Source organism: Sturnira hondurensis, unplaced genomic scaffold, assembly GCF_014824575.4.
Source record: "Sturnira hondurensis isolate 20B ecotype Veracruz unplaced genomic scaffold, ASM1482457v3 Scaffold0020879, whole genome shotgun sequence".
NCBI classification, from domain to species: domain Eukaryota; kingdom Metazoa; phylum Chordata; class Mammalia; order Chiroptera; family Phyllostomidae; genus Sturnira; species Sturnira hondurensis.
Window position 1 is genome coordinate 571,011 of NW_028093510.1, and position 7,171 is coordinate 578,181.

The following is a 7,171-nucleotide window of genomic DNA, read 5'->3' on the forward strand; positions in this document are numbered from 1 at the left end:
AAAGGGAGTTCAGGGGAAACCTCTGATAAAGAGACATTTGAGCAAAGACCTGAAAGAAATGAGAGAGTGAGACATGAAATTATTTGGTAGAATGTCTTCTGTCAGATTCAAAGCCCTGGAGGCAGAAGAGAACTTGCTACATTCAAGAAACAGCACGGAGGCCACTATGAACCCAGTAAGATTCTGTGGGGAAAACAAAATACCTTCACGGGGTGGAGCAAAAGCAGATTGACAGTTGTTTATGTGGAAAATAGTGCAAGAACTCCACCCTTACAGTGTCACAAAATAGGTTAATGACATATTCACTTTAAAATTAGGAATGTGACAAGGATACCCAGTATCATTAATCAAGAAAAAAAGACTTGGTGTAATTAATAAGGAGGAAGGAAAAAATAAGCTTTTAAACAGAAAGCATGATTGACCTCTTAGAAAACCAAAGAGCACCTATAGTGAAATTATTAGACTGAGTTCAAAAAAGTTTCCTAAATGTAAAATAAATATATAATGGGTTGTATTTCTCCATACCAACAAGAAATAGAAATGTAAATGTGAAAAAGATACCAATTCCAATGTTATCAACAGTACATAGCAATATTTTTATTTAACAAAAATTATATATATAACCTTTATGGATAAAATTATAAAACTGTTGAAAGAGAAGAGCCAAAAATAGTTATAACTAGGAAGATGAAATATCATAAAAGTATCAACTCTTCTCAAAACTATAAATTCAACTCAGTGCCAGTCTAATCCCAGTAGGGCTTGTCACAGAATCTCACCAGTCGATTCTAAAATATATGAGATAGCCATAAAGGTACAAGATAAGCAAATATAATTCTCAAGACAACCAGACCAGGGAGATTTGATATGTAGATATCAAAATGTGTAAACTACTAATAAGACAATGTGATTTTGGCACAATGATGGACTATCAAATCAATAGAGCAGGAAACCAAAGCCAGAAACAGAACCTCACATATGCAGATACTTAATTTTTTTGACAGGTGGCATTGCAGATTAATGAAGAAAGGAAAATGTATTCAAATAGTGCTTCCAGAACCAGTTATTAATATGGAAAAATAAAATTGGATTGGACTCAATACTAGATGAATTAAAGACTTAAATGTGTAGGTTACAATTTTTTAAGTTTTAGAAGAGAGTAAAAGAGAATATTTTTATGAGTTATGGGTATAGGAGGATTTCCTAAAGAAAATAAGGCACAGAGTATTAGAGAAAAGATAGATAAATCTGATCTAACAACATTAAAATGTAAAATGTTCATCAAACTGTTTTGACAAAACAGAAGAAAGAAGACCATGGTCTGGGAAAATATGTTTTCAAAACATATCTGATGAAATGCAGGTTGTATTCAGAAGGCATTAAGAACATCTCCAAATCAATCAGAGAAAGACAAACCCCCAACAGAAAAAATAGGTAGACGTTATGAACTGGCATTTAGGAGAAAAGGAAAAACCAATGGCCAGTGTTAAATATTAAGATTTTTATTTCTTAGTAGTGGATTAAATAATTTAGACAAATCATCTCACTAAAGACAATTTTAAAAGCTGGAAAAATATAAAAATACCTCCTTGAAGCTACTAAAGAGCTTACAAAGTAGTGAAGGACCACTAGGCCGGCCAGGACCTGGGGGAGAAGAGACGCTCAGTGCAGGTGAGCCAGCCCCCAGAATCCACTGGTGCTTCATGCTTTCTACGCATGATTGCTGTTTTAAACCTGTGAGTTTTGGGGTGCTCTACTTCACAATAGTAGGTGATTGATTTAAAAAGAAACAGATGGAAATTATAAGTCATGGTTATTTCTAGGAAGAGGGAGGGAAAAGTGAAGAGGACAAAGGAGCTTTAACTGTATCAATAATGCTTTATTCCCTAAGGTATGGACACACAAATGTTTGTTGTTACCTTATTTTTAACTCTAATACAAAGGGAAGGATATAGTACCATGAATCTCCTTCTTTTAATAAGTATGTTCTTTTGTACATAATTTTTCACATTTTTAGGATATCTTTAAAGTTTGTACTAAAGAATTATGATTTAGTAATTTAATGCCCAATTATTTTTTAAAATATTTTATTTATTTTTATTTATCTTTAGAGGGGAAGGGAAGGAGAGAGGGAGAGAAATATCAGTGTATGGTTGCCTCTCGTGCGTCCCCTGCCATGAACCAGGAACAGGCCTGCAACCCAAGCATGTGCCCTGACTGGGAATCTAACCGCGATCGTGTGGTTCGCAGGCCCGCGCTCAGTCCACTGAGCTACACCAGCCAGGGCAACTGCCCAATTATTTTTAAATTAAATATTTCCCTTTTGTTCTTTTGACTTGGTTAGAATTTTTTCTGACATACTGACATCCAATTCCTAGATATAATAGCACTTTTTCCCTAAGGAGTTATTCATTGCATGTTCGGTGACTTCCATTTATGAGAATGTTGGGTAAGGATATCCTATTTGCCTTTGGGAAGGATGGGAAAATGTTAATGACAAAATACTATGTGATGTTTTTCTATGAAATGTATTGGAGTATCTATGTATTAAGACTGAATCATGCTACACCAATTTCTTTGTGTTAAACACTAGTGAATTCCTATGAGGCACATTATTAATGAAATGACAAGCTTATTTTTCAAGTGCCCACAGTGGTGCAGTGATAAAAAGCCAAAGTGTAGGTAAAGGGTTAAGAGGTTTTGACTCTGAAAGAAGTTGTATTAACAGGCAGCAGATGCTGCATTCAGTGATGGAGAAAAGTGAAGGTAGCACTAACTGCAGAGTGGGCCAAGACTCCCAGGAAGCCAGGAGATGGGCTGAGTTACTTAGGATCATGGCCCTGGTGGGTGGAGCAAGGGGTGGGGCAGTAAAGTGAGCTGCCTTCCCACAGGTTTGCCTGTTGAGTTCACACCTAGAAGGTCCCTAGAAGTTGCCTAGGGCCTAAGGTGAGAATTTATGCTACATTAAAGTACTTCTACAGTGAATTAGTTCAGGTCCCACTCTAAGACTGCTTGCTTCCCATCTGATTTCAGATGGGGTGAATTCTCTGAAAAAGTCAGGGATTCTTCCTGGCTAGAGAATGTGAATCCTGTCTTTACCCTTCCATCAGTTTTATTTAAAGTGGGTTGCATAAACATCAGCAAGGGCACGAGACGTTCCAAGGGATGCAGGGATACTAGAATGTCTGTCTACATATTTTATTTCATCCTTTCTTATTTATATTTTTGCATACATTTCTTAAAGTACATTATATTAGGGATGTCAGCTGAAATATTTCTTGCCAACAAATGTTTTTCGCTAAAAAACTGCTTAAAGACCAGATACATTTACATATTTCCAAATCTAAAACAAGAAGACAAGCTCACAGATAATCAAATGTTATTTGATTATTAATTATAATAATACAATTAATATAATTCTATAATTAATTACATTTGATTAATTGAATATACACACCAAGTTTCCATAGAGAATCTGGCATAGTCACTGGGTAAATCTATGGCTGGTTCCTGTTCCTGGAACTCCATCCTACCTTTGGCCCTATTTTTCTGATACTTCCCATGTTTCTAAAATGTTCTGTTTTTCTGAAGTATGTTAACTACAGCAAAGAAGTCTGACTTTAAGTTTACAAGGATGCTTGGGATTAGCTGCATTAGCAAACCTAGTATTCACTACAGTAGATATCTAAAACAGACTCCCCTTTGCTGTTGGTTTTAGAACCCCAGCTTCCTTTTAGAGTGAAGCCTCTGTGGGGCCTGTTCTATCATTTAACAGCAATTTGCTGAGCATCATCAATGTGCCAGGCACTGCGAATATATACAAAGATGCGTAAGACATGGTCCCTGCCCCAGCAGAGCTCAGTCCAGTGGGGAAATTGGCTGACATATGAACAAATAATTAAAATAGGAAAAGTGATAATGTATTATTCTATAAGGTACTGTGCATTAAAGGAATCTACATATCACAAACACAAAAATAAATTTAAAAGGACACATGAACTTCTGGTACTGGCCAAGATGCAATAAGCTGACAAAAGCCCATTTCTATCACAATTACAAAACACAACACTTTGGACAAAATGCAAATAGCAACTCTCAGAATACTCTTGAAAATTAAGCCATAGCAGGCTGGCTGAAGAGGGAAGTCAGATCTTTAAGAATGAGTAATACAATGATGAGTTTCCTGATTTTTCTTTCTTTTTTTAAAAAAATATTTTATTTATTTATTTTCAGAGAGAGGGGAAGGGAAGGAGAGAGGGAGAGAAGTGTCAATGTGTGGTTACCTCTCATGTGTCCCCCACTGGGAACTGGTCTGCAACCCAGGCATGTGCCATGACTGGGTATCGAACCGCAATACTCTGGTTCGCAGGCCCGTGCTCAATCCACTGAGCTACACCAGCCAGGGCTGATTTTTATTTCTTATCTCCTGAATTTGACCGGAGGCAACATAGGTCTCACTCTGCAACAGGCATAGACAGTAAAAATTCCTGAGAGAAGTCCCTACTGCCCAGGGAACCAGGAAAGGGAGCCCCAGGAAGCCAGTGTGAAAGTCTCCATCGTTTTCCTGTTTTCTCTCTTTTTTTAACACTGTCCAAAGGCTAAGCACCTGTAACATCAAGAGAAAACCCAGCAAAAAGATTCCAGAGAAATTAGGGAATGGGCCTCTTCTGGTCCTATTGTTCTCTCTCTTCCCTTGGCACTTCACCAGGAGGCTGGCCCCCGTTGTGAAGAACTGCATTGCAGTGTGGGGTGTGAGAGGAGCTAAAATGAAGAAAAACTAGGGTAGAGGAAGCAGGAAAAATGGTATAGTTATAGTATTCCCCGATTAGCCTTTTAATATCTGTACAAATTTTAAGTGTATATCCCAAATTATCTTAACTCTGTTCTGTTCTTTGTTTCGTTTTGGATTTTTCCATTGACCAGTCTCTGAGTTCACTGGTCCTATTCTGTGCTATGTCAAATCTCTCAGTAAACCTATCCTGTGGGTTATTGATTTCAGCTTTTTTTTAAGTCTAGAATGTACATATAATTCTTTTTATAGAGCAAAATTTTCTGTTCAAACTCCTCTTTTCATCCATTTTCCTCTATTTCCTTTAACATATCAATTATTTTAGAGTCCTTGTCTTTCATCTCCAGTGGTTTGATCATCCATGGTGTGTATGTTCCTGTTTTTGCTTCTGATTATCAGTCACTCTCTCCTGCCTCTTTACATATCTACTACTACTATTATTATATGCTAATATATACTATTGTGTGTTTTAGATATCTTTCACCCTTCTTTTTTTATTAAAGATTTTATTTATTTATCTTTAGAGGGGAAGGGAAGAAGAGCGGGAAATATCAATATATGGTTGCCTCTCGTGCATCCCCTGCTGGGAACTGGCTTGCAACCCAGGCATGTGCCCTGACTGGGAATCTAACAGCAATCCTCTGGCTCACAGGCCCTTACTCAATCCACTGAGCTACACCAACCAGGGCCCACCCTTCTTTTTTTTAGGCAGATGCAAGACCGATCACCTCAGTGTAACCAGAGATTGAGCTGGGTTGATGTTGGGTTGTATCTTAAATTTAAATAAGACTTAGGTCACCTCTGACAGATGTTGAGAGTTAATTGAGAGTCTGACAGATCTGTCTCCTCAGTCTTGAAAGACAGTGGGGAATTCAGTTCTTCCCTTTGGAAAATCTGAGCTCCATGAAGCCTCAAATCTGACAAATACTTTTCATGGAAGGAACACTTTCTGCTGAGTAGGACTTAGGCTCCCGTATATCTGAGTCTGCAGAGGACTTCACTCTTTCTTCTTTTAATATTTAGATATTGAAAACATTTGGAATTTACTTTTATTTATGGTATGAGGGGAATATAATTAGATTTGCATATATCACAGATTGTTGGCCCTGCTCTTCCCTTCATCCACACCCCTTTCCATGTTACTCTGAAGTTTCTGCAAGTGAGAAAGCTGAGTATATCTCTCTCCTGCCCTTGACTTTTGGGCTTGGCCATGGGCTTGTGGATATTAGATATGTAACGCAGGCAAGGTTTACCTCTTGTACCTTTGCCATCGCCATAAACAGAAATACCCTGACCAGCCCGCTAGTATAAGAAGAATGAGAGACACATGGTACAGAGTCATGTGAATGACCTATAGACCAGTAACTTGAAGTAGAATGAACCAGCTGGGCCCACTCCAGATCAGCTGGCCCTCAAGTATGTGAATAAGCCCAGCTGCGACTGCAGATGACCCAAACTGCTAAAGTATCAGTACCTTATAAAGATAAAATGAGAAATATGATTAAAATACTTAGCACAGTAACTGGCATAAATAGAGCTCATGATAAATTTATTACATTTATAATAAAGTATTAAAATTTTTTACAAACATTAGCATAATGAGTAAGTATACTTCTTAAACATGATTGTGCTTGCCAAAAATAGGTTACTTTTGAAAATTGACCCTGTCCTCAACATAACCTGCCATACATATTCTGTTTCGGTAGAGACTGACACCAGGGCATCCTTATTTTCCCAAATACCTTTGAAGAGTAGTTTTTTAAAAAGTATATTATTTATTTTTAGGGAGAGGAGAAGGGAGGGAGAAACATCGATGTATGAGAGATACATCAATCAATTGCCTCCTGCACGTCCCCACCTGGGGACCAGCAGCAACCCGGGCATGTTCCCTGACTGGGAATCAAACTGGTGGCCTTTCAATACGCAGACTGGCACTCAGACCACTGAGCCACACCAGCCAAAGCTGGAAAGTAGTTTAAAAACACTTAAGATATCATGGTCAGAATAAAATTTGTGAAGACTCATAAATTGCATACATAATTCCATAAATTAAGTAGAGTTTTGTAATAGAAAATAATCCATCTTCCCTGGTGGAACTATTACTAATGAAATACTTCCTTGGGGACTCAGAGACTGAAGTTATACCACTGCTTCTTTTTTTTTCTTTTTCCTTAATTGATTTAGAGAGATGGAAAGGAAGGGGGCAGGGGAGAAGGGGTGGGAGAGGGAGAGGGAAGAGACACAGAGAAAGGATGGAATGGGGAGGGGAGAGAGAGAGAAAGGGAAATCAATTTGTTGTTCCACTTATTCATGCTATTCATTGGTTAACTCCCCTATGTATCCTGACTATGGGGATATGGAACCCACAATCCTGCCTCATCC